Here is a 20,028-nt window from a genome sequence, read left to right on the forward strand (position 1 = left end):
ACGGCCTCCCCAATCAACCGCCAAATGCATTTATATTGGGGTGGGGCTGGCTTGCCACGAACATCCCGGGTGAGCGCTCTGTAATGGCGCTCCACCTCACAGACAAGTGCCTCCAGCTCATCATCTGTAAACCGAAGAGCTCTGAGCATCCCTGCATTGGACGTCCTGGCAACTTTTCTACCACTCATGATAGATTTTCAAGGTGGATGTCTGATGATCTCTTCCCTCTCTCTCTCAATGACTTCTTTCACTAAGTGTCAGATGCAAATCACTCCTGAGCTTTCATGTGCATACGCAGCTGACCCCTCAGCCCCAATTGCAGGAAAAGAGAGCTCAGCATTCAAAAAAACGACAAAAAAAATTCCAAATCTCGCGCATGTGCAGTACACGGCCTCCGATCTTGCCCGAGTCGACAGGCTTGCACCTACCGCCAATTCCCGCTGCCGCCTGCTACCGGCCGCTGCCTCCCGCTGCCTGCCGCTCCTGCTCCCGCAGAGAAAACTGGGATGAATCTCATGCCCAATTGGCCCCGGCGGTAGTGGCCGGTAAAAACGCAAGGACCGCCGGGATAATGTCGAGAAATGGGCGGGAGCAGCAGTTGACGAATTTCAGGGCCTATGTTAGCTATCCATCAGTCCTCTGACAATACACCTTTTTCTAAAAATGTTTTAAATATGTGTAATAACGCCTCTGCAAGCTCTTCCCTAGATTCTTTTAAAATGTGTGGATGCAATCCATCTGGACCGAGCATTTTATTCTCTTTGAGTTTGATTAATTTATTTAATATATCCCCTCTTTTTATTTTAAATGCACTTATCTCATTACTACTCTCATCATTCAATGTCATGTCCACCTCTTCTATCTTCTAAATACTGAAGCTAAATAATTAAATAATATTTCTGCCATCTCTCTATCATTACCTGTGGTATTATCCTGTCTATCCCTTAATGACTCTATTCCCATTCCAATCTTCCATTTTTTATTGATGTGCCTGTAAAATATTTTACTATTTTGTTTTATGTTCCTTGATAATTTAATTTCATAGTTTCTCTTTGCCTTCCTAATTGCTTTTTTTACTTCTCTCCTAATCTTTTCATATTCTCCCTCATCATGCACTCCCTTGCTGTCTACATTCTTAATGCGTGCTTCTTTCCTTACACTCAATTGTTCCCTTATGGCTTTATTCATCCATGAAGTCTCATTAGTCTTTACTTTGTTCTTTCTTTTTAGCAGAATATATTGTTCCTGCACTCTGTTGAACACCATTTTAAATGGTTCCCATTGCTGTTCTACATCGTTGTTTGCTAATATTGTTGCCCATTTTATTTTCCCAAATTCTACTCTCAGCCCCTCCAAATCGGATTTTTGCCAATCTAGTACCCTGGTTTTCAGCATACTTATGTCCTTCTCAATTATCATTTTAAAGTTTATGATATTATGGCCACTATTGCCTTGATGTTCCCCTACTTTTACTTCTCTTATCTGCTCTGGTTCATTTCCCATTACTGGATCCAATAGTGAATCCTCCCTTGTTGGGTTTTTTACATATTGAGTTAGAAAATAGTTCTGTGCACAGTGTAGGAACTCTATTCCCTTATCCCCTTTACCTACCCCTTCTGTACAATTAATATCAGGGTAGCTGAAATCCCCAAAATATTTTATAAAGTTCCACTCTGCACAACAAAATGGGATTATACTGCTCTCAATCAGATGCATAAATACACTAGGTGATGCAATTACTTGTGTTAAATATAATATGTAATTATGCAACATTCTGGCACCAGGAGGTTCATCTTCTTCCTTTGTAATGCAAGCTGTGTAATGATCTGAAATGTGAGGGATATCAAGAGAAATTTCAATATCTTCACATTTGACAACAATGTAGTACCAAATTGGCAAATTATCTACTGGTATGGGCATAGGCCATTCCTATCATGGGACCACTCCTGAAACCCAAGAACTTTGATAGGGTTAGGGCACATCTCGGCTCTTGGATTTTCAGGGCAGCAACTTCCTTTTAAGATTTCTTATTCTGTAGATGTTAAGAGCCAGTGCTTTGTTCTAAATGTGGTTAATAATCCAGATGGTGCATTTAGCTCTGGTATATTGAGTGACCTTCACCTCTAGTGATCCAGTTTTTCATCCAGCCAAGGGAAAGGAAATGAAGATCAATGATAGTCACAGACGAAGTAAATTGCTCCAATCTTAAAACAATCCCCTTGTGGACATGAGTCTCTAATAGAAAACCACTTCAAATTCAACACCTAATTACTCACTCAGTTTTGAACTGCCAAAAAGAGTTGCTAAACTAGACAAACTGGAAGTTGAATTCGCTATTGTACAGGGAATACCTCCAAAACTGGATTGTCAATCCATTTTAAGAGAAACCTGAGATTAGCACATCCAGAATGATATCTGACCTAGAAGGTTTGGTTCTTAAATGGAAATATGTTCTGTCCCCAGCACACTCATTCTTCAATTTACCTATTATTATTCACAGTCTATTACAGACTCAAGTCATTTGTAATTTGCATGAACCTTAATAAATTAACTTTACTTTCTTTTACATTTCTACCGAATATTCATTCAACCTTTAACTTCATGGAACTTCTAAAATTGCACACTTCCTCAAAATTGCCATAACCAATTATGAAACAATTTAATTTATAACATTGAATTGATATCTTCTTTGCTTTGTATCAGATAGCTATAACAATATTTAAGATCATTTAAAGTGTGGCAAATAACCAATTAATACAATATAGTAGAAGTCAAACACATTAGAAGATGCCAGCGTCATGCCTGGGTCAAGCGTCTCCATACTGGTTAATACTAAAATACACTTTTCTTTCAGTTGTATTATATTTTGGAATATAATAGATACAAGTTTGCATTGTGTTGGCCTAGCTGGTTTACTATGTTTCAGTAAATAAAGTACATTCTAACAGCAAAAGTTGCTGCCAAGTCCTTGTCCTTCATATCATTATACAAAAATACCTACTCCAGAACAGTGCTTTACCTCCAATATGACTTGGCAAGTGGGGCAGAATTTGCATTTACTTACTGCCCACATCATCCTTTCAAACATAAATAGTTAGAGTAGGTACACAGGCATGGTTTCTTTACTTATTCCATTACCATCTCCTTTTGCAACATCATTCCTTTTGTCATTTAATCTCTCCTGCCTTCTCCCCTATCACAGACCTTCCCTTTTTTCTTTCCTCCTCTCCCCCCTTTCCCTGCCCCTACACTTGCTGAAAACCTGTTACATCTCTAACTTTTTCCAATTCTGAAGATAGGTCATCGACATGAAAGTTAATTCTTTTCTCTCTCCACAGATGCTGCCTGGCTTGCTGAATATTTTCAGCATTTTCTCTTTTTATTTCAATTATTTCTTCTTGTGGCTCAGTGTCAAATTTTGTTTGATAATGTTCCTGTGAGACGCCTTTGGACATTTTACGATGTTTAATGCGCTATATAAATAAATGCAAGTTATTGGTGTTGACAGTAGGTTCTCAGAATAGACACTAGTGAACAGTTGTTCAGAATAGCAACACACGTAAAATGGAACGCAAAGACTCACTGTGCATTCACAGAACAATGGCAAAGCAGTGAGAGTGGTATTGTATGTGAACAAACGGTGCTTTGTCTTTGTATTTGCATCAACGCTTTCTTCATTCTGACCGAGCCTTAACCAAACTGTTTTGAATTTGATGACTTGGAGTTCATAAATGGTCTAATTCAAATAGTTTTAAACTGTGAATCAATTTATGTTCAATCTTAAATTGCCTTCCTGGAACTTCTTATATGATCAAACAAAGACCTGGGAAAATTCGTATGTCAACTTCAATATTTACATATTCCTTTTCTCCTTCTGTTTCTGAATACAGTAGTGCAAATTTACTAAATTATTTTTCTTTCTTTATTTTACAAAAACTTCAAAGGAGCAAAATTGGAAAAGAAGATAACTTTGTCTAAAATTACATCACCAACAAGATACAGTCTAGACTGGAGATAAATGCCAGACCTTCAGCCCAGGGAAATTAACATTCTTAACCCTTTTTCAGTTGCTGACTTTCCAAAATAGCATTCTTGGTTTCCAGAGAGCATGGGTTATTGCAGGCTCACTTCACTGCCAATATAAAAAATATTAAATTACTAAAATAAAACATTCTCCTAACAGTTCAGTTAGTAAATGCACCAACAGGAATGAGGTTAAGGAAATGCAGACTAAAGAGGTCCTGGGCTCAATTCCTGGTATCCCAGTTGATCTCAGCTGTAGCTATATGCTATCATATTTATTATTGTAAAAAAAAAGAAACATTTTAAACAGTGCATTTCCTGACCTTAGGACATTCCAACATGCTTTACAGCCAATGATGTAAGTTTTGAAGTATAGTCACTATTGTAATGTAGGGAACAAGGCAACCAAATTGCACACAGTAAAGTCTCATAAACAGCGATGAGATAATGATCAGATAATTTGTTTGAGGGATGTTGGGTGAGGGATGAATATTAGCCATGACATTGCGGAAAACACTCCTGTTCTTCTTCAAAATAGCACCATGGGATATTTTACATTCTCCTGAGAGAGCAGACAGGGCTTCGGCTAATGTTTCATCTGAAAGATGGAACCTCCAACGGTGCAGCACCCTCCTAGTATTGCACTGGAGTGTCGGCCTACAGCATGTGTGCAAGGGCTAGATTTTCCACTTTTGTGCCGATCGCCCAAAAATGGGCATTATTTCCGGCGTGGGTGGTAAATATGGGTTTTCAGATTGTCGGATTGTCGCCCATTTACAAAGCTCCTAGTTTCCATTTTAAAAATTGGGCATTACCATGAGCGATCCGCAATGGGCGTTACCGTTAAATCTCTCTGACCTTCTGCCGTAAAGTGTCATCGTCCTTAGCAACAGCATGGCAACGCTTGTTTCCCACGATTCAAGAGGAGACAGAGAGAAAGGGAGCAGAGAGGGAGTGAAGGCGTGTGTGGGTGTGGTGTGGGTGTTTGTTTAGCTGCTTTGAGAGGTATGAGGGAGAGTTTTGAGCTTTATAGCAAATTGTGTGAAAGAAGTTAGCTGTTACCAGCCAGACATTTTCAAGAATTTGGTGCCTATAATGGAGGAAGTGGAGGAGGTGACCCAGCACGCTGTGGAGACTGACACTGGTGAGAGCAGTGTCAGATTGCAAAATTCGTAGAAACCACGTCTCCCCCACCCCACAGTGTTTGGACTCATTGGAAAGGAAATTCGATTTGGGACTATCAGCCAGAAAGTTTGGGATCCTAAGATGCATGTGGAAGAAACTTTGAGTTTTAACCAAGTTTGGGATTTTAAAAGGCATATTGGGTCCATGTGGAAAAAGGACTGCAAAACTGAGGAACAACTAGCCTCTAAAGAAGCCAGTCTTTGGGTATTGAAACTGTCTGGGGTATTGGAGATAAACAAATTATCCGGAGAATTGCGTAAACTCGTAAACCCTTCTCCCCATTACATTAACATAGCAACAATCGGTCCAGAGCTAGCCAGTCATAGCTCTAAACAGGAAACCCATCCAGCGCATACATAATGTTAATGGTCCATTCAGCCTACATGGAAAACCCAGACCGAGGCAGACAAACACAAATACCAAAACTAATTTTCCCGATTGAGAAACGAATTTGACAGATCGACAAATCTGAAATGAGTTACCATTAATGAGCCTGTCAAAATATGACAAAGAAATATCAAGCCCGCCAAAATTAAGACAAAGAATCGGTGTTGATTTGGCATGCAGATTAGAACGACTCCCAAAGTATAACTGAGGCCCTGATTTACGGGTTAAACACAGCAGTCTTAATGAGCCTTCCAGAGAACTTGCTACACAGCCTTCTACACAGCTCTTCTAAACATCGGCATCTTCAGCCTCGACGACACTCCTGGGCCACACTGCTTTGCTACCGACGAAGAAGGAAGAACAACATCAAGGCAGAGAAAAGCAGTTCCCAGTAACTTTGGACATCGCCATCGCGGCATCAACTGACCACAGCCAACGTGGTAACATCGAAACCACAGCAATCGTCAAATTCTAAGAACAAAATTCCTCAAGGAGAAACCGAAGATTTGAAAGTTTCCACTCTACAATCTGTTCCGAGCTACCAACAGGTGAAACATTACCGAAAATAACTTTTAAACCTACTGCTGAGAAAGTGGGTACTCACCCCATTCATTCAATATGTGCCCCACTGCATCAGCGGACACCACCCAACTAAAGACTATGCAGTAAGAAGTCTTCCACAACATTCGGGGTACGGCAAGCAGAACCTACAGAGTCCAGCGAACCCTGAAACCGCGAACCATTGCTAACTGACCATAAGAGGATTGGTGAGCATTATTCTTGTTTTGCCCTAGAGTTCAACCTAGTCCGAGTTAGGCATTGGGAGGTGGGAGGTGTATCATTTTTTGTAACCCCTTTTGAACGTGTGATAAAATGTTCCTTATTCCAGTGATGACCAGTTTTGACATTGTACTTTCTTGTCCTTAATAAAATCAAAGTTCTTTGCACCAAAACCAGTTGTCTCTTGCACTTTGTCACATCCCCAAATAAATCCAAAGTCTAGAACCCAGGGAGTGGGAGTGATTCGAAGCGCTCAGAAGGTCAGAAGTGAACCTGACCCCGAGACCACCCCCTACAGAATGACGACCGCGGCAGGACTTTGGTACAGAGGATGTGAGGCAGAGAGTACTGTTTTGGCGAAAAGAACTAAGGTGGAAGAGAGGATTTCCTCTTATGTGTATAAGAAAGTGAATGTCACTAAGGAATGGGTGCTTGGTCTGTTGCGCGTTGAGTGACCGGGAAAAACTGCGGCCCAGTAGACTGCAAGCAAAGACCACAAGGAATCATTAGAAAAGGCAATTTGGTTGGCCTGCTGTCAGTGAAAAGTCCAGCTCCTAGATAAAAACTGCAGGCAGAACTGTGGGAATGTGCAGAAACATCACATGAAAAAGCTATGGCAGGAGAAAGGTTATGGGGAGAACACCATAAGTTGAATCACGGAAAGACGCAGCTAATAGAGAGGTTCAAGAACAGCCAGGACTATTTTCAGTGTCAGGTCACAGAGGCTAAGAATAATGAAAAGGTACTGCGGGAAGAAAATACTCGCTTTACCCTTCAAGTAAAAGAGCAGGAGGAGAGGTTAAGAGACGTACAGGCAGCTTACAAAGTAGCTAGCACTAATTGGTTTGAGTCAGGAGACCACGGTCCCTGCCAGAAACAAATCAGAAGTTTAACCCTTGCTCTGTCAAAGGCAAAAATCATGGTATGCCGAATAAGCCCAGGGTGCAGCCCAGGTAAACTTGGAAGAGAAGGAGGAAACCGTTCAACCACCACCTGTGGCACCAGTGACGGCACCGGCTCGGCAGCAGGGGGGTGAACGAGTTGCGGGGCGGACAGGGATAGCGGATCACTACCACCTGTGGCGCCGAGTTTCAGCTCGGTTTGGCAGCAGGGAGAGGTGGGCGAGCCAGAGCAGGAAGAGCCAGAGCCGGGGCCGGTGTGCCAAGTCCAGCAACAGTAGTTTGGCCCGCCCACCAGTGGTGGGGGTCAAGGACCTCTGGAAAGTCAATTTGTGGTTCCCCACACGACCCAATAGCTTAGGGCTATGATAAGCCACCTGGGAAAGCTCACTCCGAAGGGTGACCTCTCAATTCGCTTTATGGAAGTGGAACAGGCAGGGGATATTAATGGGTGCGACGATACCGAGACAGCAAAAATGCTCCTCCTCTCACTGGACGGCAAGCTGTACCAGTCCCTCTCTGCCGAGAGCATTTGGAAAGAGGTGACATGATAGGTCCAAGTCAGCATGGATTTGTGAAAGGGAAATCATGCTTGACAAATCTTCTGGAATTTTTTGAGGATGTTTCCAGTAAAGTGGACAAGGGAGAACCAGTTGATGTGGTGTATTTGACTTTCAGAAGGCTTTCGACAAGGTCCCACACAAGAGATTAATGTGCAAAGTTAAAGCACATGGGATTGGGGGTAGTGTGCTGACATGGATTGAGAACTGGTTGGCAGACAGGAAGCAAAGAGTAAGAGTAAATGGGTACTTTTCAGAATGGCAGGCAGTGACTAGTGGGGTACCGCAAGGTTCTGTGCTGGGGCCCCAGCTGTTTACATTGTACATTAATGATTTAGACGAGGGGATTAAATGTAGTATCTCCAAATTTACAGATGACACTAAGTTGAGTGGCAGTGTGAGCTGCGAGGAGGATGCTATGAGGCTGCAGAGTGACTTGGATAGGTTAGGTGAGTGGGCAAATGCATGGCAGATAAAGTATAATGTGGATAAATGTGAGATTACAGAGAGACAGATTATTATCTGAATGGTGACAGATTAGGAAAAGGGGAGGTGCAATGAGACCTGGGTGTCATGGTATATCAGTCATTGAAGGTTGGCATGCAGGTACAGCAGGTGGTTAAGAAAGCAAATGGCATGTTGGCCTTTATAGCGAGGGGATTTGAGTACAGGGGCAGGGAGGTGTTACTATAGTTGTACAGGGCCTTGGTGAGGCCACACCTGGAGTATTGTGTACAGTTTTGGTCTCCTAACTTGAGGAAAGACATTCTTGCTATTGAGGGAGTGCAGCAAAGGTTCACCAGACTGATTCCCGGGACGGCGGGACTGACATATCAAGAAAGACTGGATCAACTGGGCTTGTATTCATTGGAGTTCAGAAGAATGAGAGGGGATCTCATAGAAACGTTTAAAATTCTGACGGGTCTAGACAGGTTAGATGCAGGAAGAATGTTCCCAATGTTGGGGAAGTCCAGAACCAGGGGTCACAGTCTAAGGATAAGGGGTAAGCCATTTAGGACCGAAGTGAGGAGAAACTTCTTCACCCAGAGAGTGGTGAACCTGTGGAATTCTCTACCACAGAAAGTTGTTGAGGCCAATTCACTAAATATATTCAAAAAGGAGTTAGATGTAGTCCTTACTACTCGGGGGATCAAGGGGTATGGCGAGAAAGCAGGAATGGGGTGCTGAAGTTGCATGTTCAGCCATGAACTCATTGAATGGCGGTGCAGGCTCGAAGGGCCAAATGGCCTACTCCTGCTCCTATTTTCTATGTTTCTATGTAAAAGGGGGCAGAGGACATATGCTGCCATCTGGGAGGACATTCTGGAAGCCATGGGCTTTAATGACGAGAGTCCCTTCTCCAGAGTGGAGAAGACAGTGCAGCTCATAGGGGAAACCCCACAGGCTTTCGCAGATAGACTGTGGCCTGTGTACCCGAGCGCCTGTGGTGGGGACCTCAACTAGAATCTCCTAACCCGGGACAAGAGAGTCCGGTGGCTCCGAAGCCTGGCGGCAAACAGTTCACCACTAATTAAAGCAAAGGCTGAGGCCTGGTTTGACTGAGAGATCCCCATGCCACCGAGGAGGGAGTGGTCAGGCAACTGACCCGAGCCTACCGGAATGGCAGAGGGACGAAAGAACACCCACCCAAGAGAAGGGTCCATGAAATCAGACTTTAATGTCTGTAAGCTTGTACTGTTTGTAGCTCCACACTGTGGATATGGACGTATTGTGTACTGGAATTGCAGGTTTAATAATAAACAGAACCAGGCAGATTTCCAGAGGCTTCCGAGAGAGCTGCCTGCCATGTTAGGAAGCTGTGTGTCCTGTGCTCTATTAATATATAACATTTGGCGATGAGATGGGATTTTTTGATGATTTAAAGCTTAAATTTTGTTGGTGAAGGATTCAACCAGCCGACAGAGAGACTTTAGAAGTTTCCGTCTTTGGAAAAAAGCTACAAAATCCGAGGTAAAATACAGCACACGGTGTGAACAGCTAGAGATTAAAATGGCAGGTGTAATCGGACATTTGGGGGAATATGGACACGACCTGAACGTTTTAAAGCGTATGAGGATCGGCTAGAAATGTATTTCACTGCAAATAACATAATCTAAGTTCCAGACAATGCAGTCCAGGAACGTAAGAGAGCGATCTTCTTATCGGAGGCAAGTCCGGCATTGAATGACACACTTGAAAATCTGCTTGTGCCTGACGAGCCAAAGGACACAATGCTTAAAGAGATTTTAATGAAGCTGGAGCAGCACTGTAACCCCAAACCGTTAGAAATTGCTGAAAGCTATTGTTTCGGGATTCAGAATCAAAAGTTTGATGAAAGTATCAGTAATTACATCGTAGCATTAAAAAAGCTATTGATGCACTGCAATTTTGGAAACTTTCAAAACCGAGCATTACGGGATCATTTTGTTTGTGGGGTGAAAAATGATGCGATCAGAAGGAAGTTATTGACGATGGATGACTTGACTTTTGAGATTGCTTGTCAGACAGCGGGGTCAATGGGCAAGGCTGAACAATATCCCCGAGAATTACATAATGATTACGGCCGTCAGTCAACTGAGGTAAATCACCTGCAGGTTCAAAGTAAAAGACGATGGGGGCCCAAAGTCTCAGAAACTGGAAATTCTAACAGAGCGTCGAAGTCGTGCTATAGGTGCCTGGGACAACACATTGCTCAAAGTTGTCCATACGTGAAGGCAGAGTGTTTCTTCTGCAGAAAGACTGGGTAACTTGCGAAGGCATGCAGACTGAAGGGTAAACCAGTTTTTAAAGCTATGAGTCCAGCGTTCAAAGCTATGAGTAGAAACCCCAAGAGACTACATAGCATGGAAGAACAACAACATGACAAGGAGATGTTAGAGTTACATGTCATCAGGAGCACGAGGTTAACGGACAGCGATTCGGAAAGCATCAAAATCCACATAGTTGTTGCGGGATTCAAGCCACCAATGGAAATTGACATGGGTGCATCCGTGAGTGTAGTACCAGAGTCACTGTACCGCAACAAATTGCATGATTCCCTACTGGAGAAATCCAAGATAGAGCTGCGAAGCTACTCGGGAGAGAAAATTCCTGTGGTAGGTCGTATCACTGTACTGGTGAAATATAAAGATCAATTTCAGAAGTTTCCTCTAATAGTAGTGAAAGGAGACAAGTCTGCCTTACTAGGAAGAAATTGTTTGAGCTCACTGAAGCTGGATTGGAGTAAGATTTTCTGTGTGGAAGCGAGATTTTCATCAACGGATGAGGTTATCAAGAAGTATCCGAAGGTGTTCTGCGAAACGGACAGTCCGATCCAAGGCTTCAAGGCGAGTGTCAGGGTACAGAAGGATGCTAGATCAGTTTACTACAAGCCACATTCTGTACCATGTGCGCTCAAGGAGAAAGTTGAGCAAGAACTCAAAAGACTAGAGACTGAGAACATTATTTGTAACATAGATCAATGTAATTGGGCTATACCCATTGTTGTACCTAAGTCTGATGGTAAGGCCTGACATCAGTAGTGGGGAAAATGTTGGAATCAATCATTAAGGATGAAATAACAGCGTATTTGGAAAGGAGGGACAGGATTGGACCAAGTCAACATGGATTTATGAAAGGGAAATCATGCTTGACGAATCTTCTGGAATTTTATGAGGATGTAACTAGCAGAGTGGACAAGGGAGAACCAGCGGATGTGGTGTATTTGGACTTTCAAAAGGCTTTTGACAAATTCCCGCACAAGAGATTGGTGTGCAAAATCAAAGCGCATGGTATTGGGGGTAATGTACTGACGTGGATAGAGAACTGGTTGGCAGACAGGAAGCAGAGAGTCGGGATAAACGGGTCCTTTTCAGAATGGCAGGCAGTGACGAGTGGAGTGCCGCAGGGTTCAGTGCTGGGACCTCAGCTCTTTACAATATATATTAACGATTTAGGTGAAGGAATTGAGTGTAATATCTCCAAGTTTGCAGATGACACTAAACTAGGTGGTGGTGTGAGCTGCGAGGAGGACACTAAGAGGCTGCAGGGTGACTTGGACAGGTTAGGTGAGTGGGCAAATGCATGGCAGATGCAGAATAATGTGGATAAATGTGAGGTTATCCATTCTGGAGGCAAAAACACAAAGGCAGAATATTATCTGGATGGCGGCAGATTAGGAAAAGGGGAGGTGCAACGAGACCTGGGTGTCATGGTTCATCAGTCACTGAAAGTGGGCATGCAGGTACAGCAGGCAGTGAAGAAGGCAAATGGTATGTTGGCCTTCATAGCTAGGGGATTTGAGTATAGGAGCAGGGAGGTCTTGCTGCAGTTGTACAGGGCCTCGGTGAGGCCCCACCTGGAATATTGTGTTCAGTTTTGGTCTAATCTGAGGAAGGACATAGAAACATAGAAACATAGAAAATAGGTGCAGGAGTAGGCCATTCGGCCCTTCTAGGCTGCACCGCCATTCAATGAGTTCATGGCTGAACATTCAACTTCAGTACCCCATTCCTGCTTTCTCGCCATACCCCTTGATCCCCCTAGTAGTAAGGACCTCATCTAACTCCTTTTTGAATATATTTAGTGAATTGGCCTCAACAACTTTCTGTGGTAGAGAATTCCACAGGTTCACCACTCTCTGGGTGAAGAAGTTCCTCCGCATCTCGGTCCTAAATGGCTTACCCCTTATCCTTAGACTGTGACCTCTGGTTCTGGACTTCCCCAACATTGGGAACATTCTTCCTGCATCTAACCTGTCTAACCCCGTCAGAATTTAAAATGTTTCTATGAGGTCCCCTCTCATTCTTCTGAACTCCAGTGAATACAAGCCCAGTTGATCCAGTCTTTCTTGATAGGTCAGTCCCGCCATCCCGGGAATCAGTCTGGTGAACCTTCGCTGCACTCCCTCAATAGCAAGAATGTCCTTCCTCAGGTTAGGAGACCAAAACTGTACACAATACTCCAGGTGTGGCCTCACCAATGCCCTGTACAACTGTAGCAACACCTCCCTGCCCCTGTACTCAAATCCCCTTGTTATGAAGGCCAACATGCCATTTGCTTTCTTAACCACCTGCTGCACCTGCATGCCAACCTTCAATGACTGATGTACCATGACACCCAGGTCTCTTTGCACCTCCCCTTTTCCTAGTCTGTCACCATTCAGATAATAGTCTGTCTCTCTGTTTTTACCACCAAAGTGGATAACCTCACATTTATCCACATTATACTTCATCTGCCATGCATTTGCCCACTCACCTAACCTATCCAAGTCGCTCTGCAGCCTCACAGCATCCTCCTCGGAGCTCACACTGCCACCCAACTTAGTGTCATCCGCAAATTTGGAGATACTACATTTAATCCCCTCATCTAAATCATTAATGTACAGTGTAAACAGCTGGGGCCCCAGCACAGAACCTTGCGGTACCCCACTAGTCACTGCCTGCCATTCTGAAAAGTACCCATTCTTGCTATTGAGGCAGTGCAGCGAAGGTTCACCAGACTGATTCCAGGGATGGCTGGACTGTCATATGAGGAGAGAGTGGATCAACTGGGCCTTTATTCACTGGAGTTTAGAAGGATGAGAGGGGATCTCATAGAAACGTATAAGATTCTGATGGGACTGGACAGGTTAGATGCGGGAAGAACGTCCCCGATATTGGGGAAGTCCAGAACCAGGGGACATAGTCTTAGGATAAGGGGTAGGCCATTTAGAACTGAGATGAGGAGAAAGTTCTTCACTCAGAGAGTTGTTAACCTGTGGAATTCCCTGCCGCAGAGAGTTGTTGATGCCAATTCATTGGATATATTCAAGAGGGAGTTAGATATGGCCCTTACGGCTAAGGGGATCAAGGGATATGGAGAGAAAGCAGGAAAGGGGTACTGAGGGAATGATCAGCCATGATTTTATTGAATGGAGGTGCAGGCTCGAAGGGCCAAATCGCCTACTCCTACACCTATTTTCTATGTTTCTAGAATGAAAGTCTGAGTCTGAGTCAGGAAAACAAAGAGCCTGAAGTTAGAGTAAGTTGAAATGAAAATCAAGGAAATTCCGTGGAAGAAAACGTTCCTCAGGATGAGCCTCGAATGAGTTTAGATTCGACACCATGTTTGAAAGGTTCTGTTCAAGAGCGACGGTATCCTCTTCGAAACAGAAAACAAGTGGTAAAGTTAAGTTTGTAAATATGGAAAAAAATATGTTTATATCCTGTGTTATGTATAAACATGAAAGTTATGTATGATGTTTGTGATAATAACTTCTTCATTAAGGAGGGAGAAGTGTAATGTCTGTAAGCTTGTAATGTTTGTCGCTCCACACTGTGGATGTGGACGTATTGTGTACTGCAATTGCAGAGTTAATAATAAACAGAACCAAGTAGATTTCAGGAGGCTTCCGAGAGAGCTGCTGCCATGTTAGGAAGCTGTGTGTGCTGTGCTCTGTGAATATATAACACAGACCTAGTCATGATAAGAAGGAATGGCACCAGGAGGGGGGCAACCCATCCGATATCAAGCGTACCGCCTTCGGGTGCGGAAAGAGTGGAGAAAGGATTGTAGGAATCCATGGAAGAGTAGCGCAGGGAAAACTTCTTCAACCCCTGCCCAAAAGACCAAGACCGGGAAACCAGTCTCTCCCCACATGTTTGACACCTTCATGACTGCGCTCCGAACAATGCTAGATGGCCCTGGGGGGGTAGCTGCCGCCACCAGTACTGAAATCCCATCTGCTCCATCCCATCCAAAACAGTGACTAGGACAGGCGCAGCCTGTTCACCTGTGTTCCCTCGAGTTTGACTGGAGGATAGCTAATGTAACACCACTTTTTAAAAAAGGAGGGAGAAAACAGGTAATTATAGACCGGTTAGCCTGACATCAGGAGTGGGGAAAATGTTGGAATCAATCATTAAGGATGAAATAGCAGCGCATTTGGAAAGCAGTGACAGGATCGGTCCAGGTCAGCATGGATTTATGAAAGGGAAATCATGCTTGACAAATCTTTTCGAATTTTTTGAGGAAGTAACTAGCAGAGTGGACAAGGGAGAACCAGTTGATGTGGTATATTTGGACTTTCAAAAGGCTTTTGACAAGGTCCCACACAAGAGATTGGTGTGCAAAATCAGAGCACATGGTATTGGGGGTAATGTACTGACGTGGATAGAGAACTGGTTGGCAGACAGGAAGCAGAGAGTCGGGATAAACAGGTCCTTTTCAGAATGGCAGGCAGTGACGAGTGGAGTGCCGCAGGGTTCAGTGCTGGGACCTCAGCTCTTTACAATATACATTAACGATTTAGATGAAGGAATTGAGTGTAATATCTCCAAGTTTGCAGATAACACTAAACTGGGTGGAAGTGTGAGCTGTGAGGAGGACGCTAAGAGGCTGCAGGGTGACTTGGACAGGTTAGGTGAGTGGGCAAATGCATGGTAGATGCAGTATAATGTGGATAAATGTGAGGTTATCCATTTTGGGGGCAAAAACACGAAGGCAGAATATTATCTGAATGGAGGCAGATTAGGAAAAGGGAAAGTGCAACGAGACCTGGGTGTCATTGTTCATCAGTCATTGAAAGTTGACATGCATGTACAGCAGGCGGTGAAGAAGGCAAATGGTATGTTGGCCTTCATAGCTAGGGGATTTGAGTATAGGAGCAGGGAGATCTTACTTCAGTTGTACAGGGCCTTGGTGAGGCCTCACCTGGAATATTGTATTCAGTTTTGGGTCTCCTAATCTGAGGAAGGATGTTCTTGCTATTGAGGGAGTGAAACGAAGGTTCACCAGATTGATTTCAGGGATGGCTGGACTGACATATGAGGAGAGACTGGATCAACTGGGCCTGTATTCACTGGAGTTTAGAAGGATGAGAGGGGATCTCTTAGAAGCGTATAAGATTCTGACGGGACTGGACAGGTTAGATGTGGGAAGAATGTTCCCGATGTTGGGGAAGTCCAGAACCAGGGGACATAGTCTTCGGATAAGGGGTAGGCCATTTAGGACTGAGATGAGGAGAAACTTCTTCACTCAGAGAGTTGTTAACCCGTGGAATTCCCTGCCGCAGAGAGTTGTTGATGCCAGTTCATTGGATATATTCAAGAGGGAGTTAGATATGTCCCTTATGGCTAAAGGGATCAAGGGGTATGGAGAGAAAGCAGGAAAGGGGTACTGAGGGAATGATCAGCCATGATCTTATTGAATGGTGGTGCAGGCTCGAAGGGCCAAATGGCCTACTCCCGCAACTATTTTTTCTATGTTGCTATGTTTCTATGATGCATGGGGGAGACCGACCGTTCAGATGGAAGTGGAAAAGATGAAGGGGACTTATCTATTTGATACCGGTGGATCAAGCACCTTTGTCTGTACAGCTAACCCCGCCACCTCACTTCTGTCTAGTGGGGTCCCCTACAGCTTAGTGGGTTTCACAGGCACTGAGCAGGCTGGATCATTCCCCGTTGTGCTCCCTAGTCATTTGGGAACACTAAGTGGACTTCTGTCCTAATGAAGTGGGAACAGGAAGGGAGGGGGAGCCTGGGGGCTGATTTTATTCTAGGCCATGGGATCCTAGTGGATTTAAGGAACCACTGTCTTTGGGGGGCAGTATGCACGGGACAGGAGAGTGAGGTGGTGGTTATCCCAGACAAACGGGGCAAAGGGACGGTGTGCACCACGAAGCCAAAGGATGGTTACGACCTCGAATCACTGGTCAGTAACACTCCAATGGAGTACCAAGAGTATGTGAGGGCAAACCTTGCAGCTTTTGCCACTCACAAACACAACTGTGGAAGGATAAACGGGGTCGAGGTTAGCATAGACGGGGACCCCATGACCCGACCGCAGAGACAGTATAACTTCCCCAGGGAGGCGGAGGCAGACATGGAAACAGCCTTGGGTTCTTTGGCTAAGCAAGGGGTATTGAGAACAATACTTACCCATATGAACTCTCCCTTGTGACTGGTTAAGAAATCGAACAACTCCTGGAGAGCCATAGTGGACTATCGAGTACTCAACTGTAACATCCCCGCCTGTGCACCCACGGTTGCTGCCATCGCCGACCTCATTGGATGTATCCCAGCCTTCGCGACCACCTTCACGGTGCTGGATATTTCCAATGGGTTTTGGTCCATCCCCCTACGAAGAGAAGACCAGTACAAGTTCGCCTTTACTTTTAAGGGCCAGCAATACACTTGGAACTATCTCCCCCAGGGCTTCCACAACAGCCCTAGCTTTTTCACCAATGTATGGCTGACTGTTTAAAGAACTTCAGCAGACCCCAGCAGCTGGTCCAGTATGTGGACAACCTACTCCTATTCACTTATGAGGGTGGGGAGCATGGCCCACTGCTGGCCGAGCTGCTGGAGCTGCTGAAGGAGGAAAGGTTTAAAGTAAATCCCAAGAAGGCACAGATCGGCCAGAAGGAGGTAAAATTCCTGGGACTGACTATGCACGCTGGGGAGAGAGCCATTGACAAAGCTAGAAGGGAAGCAGTGCAGAAGTTACCAGCCCCCAACACAGTGGCAGGAGTAAGATCTTTTCTGGGGCTAACCGTGTACTGCAGAAATTTCATTAAGGATTATGCAGCCACAGCAGCCCCTCTGCTCCGACTCCTACACAAGGGAATGGAATGGGAATGGGACGAAGGTTGCGAGGCAGCATTTATCTAGCTCAAGAAAGACCTGCAGACCATGCCAGCTCTCGGGGCTATCGATGGAGGAAAAGAGCTCTTCCTGAAGGTAGCAACCAGTGGGGACGGTCTGAGCGCAGTACTGCTCCAGGAGTGACACGGCCAGCTGAGACCAGTGGTCTACTCCTCCAGGATACTCACGGATGTGGAGAAGGGATACTCCAACTGTGAGAGGCGCCTCCTAGTCACTCACTGGGCTGTGAAAAGATCATTGATCTTCACAGGGGGGTCCCCTATCACACTCCTTACCCATCACACACCCACCCAAATGCTCCTGGACAGGAGAATCAAGGACGGGACAGTGAGCAGTGCCCGCATTGCTCGCTGGACCCTACTCCTCTCTCAGTTGGATCTAAGGGCAAAGGGTCTCTATGAGCCGAGGCTCGCAGCCAACATGATTTATCCAGGGATAGCCCACCGGTGTTCCGTAGAAGGGGTATGGGAAATTAACATAGGCTTTCGAGCCGGGTTACACCCCACAGGCCGAGAGATCTATGTGGATGGTTCAAGCATGGTATCTGCCGGTGAACGACTCACAGGCTGCGGAGTTTATGACCCAGAGGCAGACATTGCCTTGGCGATTAAACTCCCCTGTACTATGAGTGCCCAGCATGCTGAATTGTCAGCGTTGGTGTACCTGGTCACACACCTCGAGAAATTCCCTATCCCGTACACGATATGCTCGGACTGTATGTTCACATGCAATTCGTGCACGGAATACCTGGCTATCTGGTCCCGTCACGGATACACATCTGCAGACGGGAGACCCCTGGTAATTAAGCTTTTACTGGAAAAGATCATGGCAGCCATAGGGAAGGAAGGGAAGGTCTATACACACAAAGTGAAGGCACACTCAACCACTGAACCCCGTAGCAAGGGAAACCAGCATGCTGACATGTTAGCCAAGCAAGGTGCTCTCACGGGCAAGCTCTGGGATCCGTACAACCCAGGCCTCATTGCAGCGGTTAGGAGCAGGATTGGGATGACAGGGAGAGCAGGGGTAGCATTGCCACCGGACCTGAAAATGGTTCAGACCCAAGACCCAGTCCTCAAAACAGTCCTGAACACGCTAGCTAAAGGGGAAAAGATAGACGGCCCGTATGGCGCCGCAGCTATTGCCATTGAAGAAGGCATGCTGTTCACGGGGAAGCAATGGGTGGTACCGCAACAACACCGGAGAGAGTTCCTTCAGCTGGCCCACGAGGGTCCAGGGGCAGGACACCTCGGACCTGAGACCACTTGACAATGGGTGGAACAGGCAGGGTGGTGGCCAGGACTCCGGGAAGACGTCCGCGAGTTCTGTGCGAGCAGTCTGGTGTGTGCTGCCAACAACCCTGACCCCCAGAAAAGGAAGGTGTCTATGGGACATATCAGGAGGGTAGAGGTATCCTGATAGTCGATCCAGAATGATTACATCGGGCCCCTACCCACTGCCCAGGGAGGCTACAAGTACTGCCTAGTATTGGTGGATGTATTCACTAAATGGGTGTAAGCCTTCCCATGCCGAACAGCCACTGCTTTGGGAACAGCTAGGATCCTGGTCAGAAAAGTGTTCTCTCGTTGGGGACTACCACAGTACGTGGAGTCCGACCAGGGGAGTCACTTCACCGGGCAGGTGATGCAGGAGACCCTTAAGGTGCTCGGCATCGAGGGAAAATGGCATGTCGCCCACAACCCGCAGTCATTCGGGCCTGTGAAACGTTTAAACCGCGCTATCAAAGAAAGGTTATGTAAGGAGACAAGGGACTCACCCAAGAAATGGGTAGGAGTCTTGCCACTGGTCCTCATGGGCATCCAGGCCAGCCAATCTGTCATGTATTCAACCAGCATTGTAACCCATGTATAAACTGACCTAAGTTGTACACCGTGAGAACACTGACCACTAGGTGGGAGACACTCCTAACCTGGACCATCAGGTCTAAAAGGGGAAGCTCCACCCACCTTCATCACTTGAGTGCTAAGGAATAAAGGACAGGTCACAGACTGACCTTTTCTCAAGCATGGGCCTCGTGTGCATTTATACTGTGGAGTAAGGACGCATCAATGGCGACAAGAAACTGGGATTTAAACCACGCGAGCATGGCCACTAGCAGAACAGACGAGAGGTACTGTGTTAAGGAATGGTTGGGACAGAGATTCAACATTGTTAAAGCAGCACACAGTTCTCCAGGCAGACAAGCACAGTCAGGCATGCCGCAACATGTAGTCGAACCCAGAGGGGGAGTTCGACAGAGACAATGGCAAGCTGAACAGCGATTCACGCCATTGCAAGGGACAATGCGGCCAGTAATGGGGCCATCAACACCTGTTAATGGTGCACTCAAGGACAATAACAGGGGCAGTCAGGGACGATCGACTGGCAAGGGACCTTTTGTTTCAAACCGCAACTCATGCTGGAGGCGTGGAGTCATACATTCAGCCAGAGTTTGCAGAGATGAGCAAAATACCTGCAGAAATTGCAGAAATGGACACTGGGGGAAATCGCTGGAAGCTGAAGTTCAGCGAGTTCATGTGGAGCACGTATACAGTTCATACACCAGGA

At 45.5% G+C, this 20,028-nt stretch overlaps 1 long non-coding RNA gene across 1 annotated transcript in view; it reads right to left on the bottom strand.

Annotated features, from left to right (window-relative positions):
* LOC139266792 (uncharacterized) overlaps window positions 1–20,028 on the bottom strand; it is a 69,536-nt gene that overhangs the window by 21,788 nt on the left and 27,720 nt on the right. The window lies entirely within an intron of this gene.

The sequence above is a fragment of the Pristiophorus japonicus genome, chromosome 7, assembly GCF_044704955.1.
Source record: "Pristiophorus japonicus isolate sPriJap1 chromosome 7, sPriJap1.hap1, whole genome shotgun sequence".
In the NCBI taxonomy this organism is placed as follows: Eukaryota; Metazoa; Chordata; class Chondrichthyes; family Pristiophoridae; genus Pristiophorus; species Pristiophorus japonicus.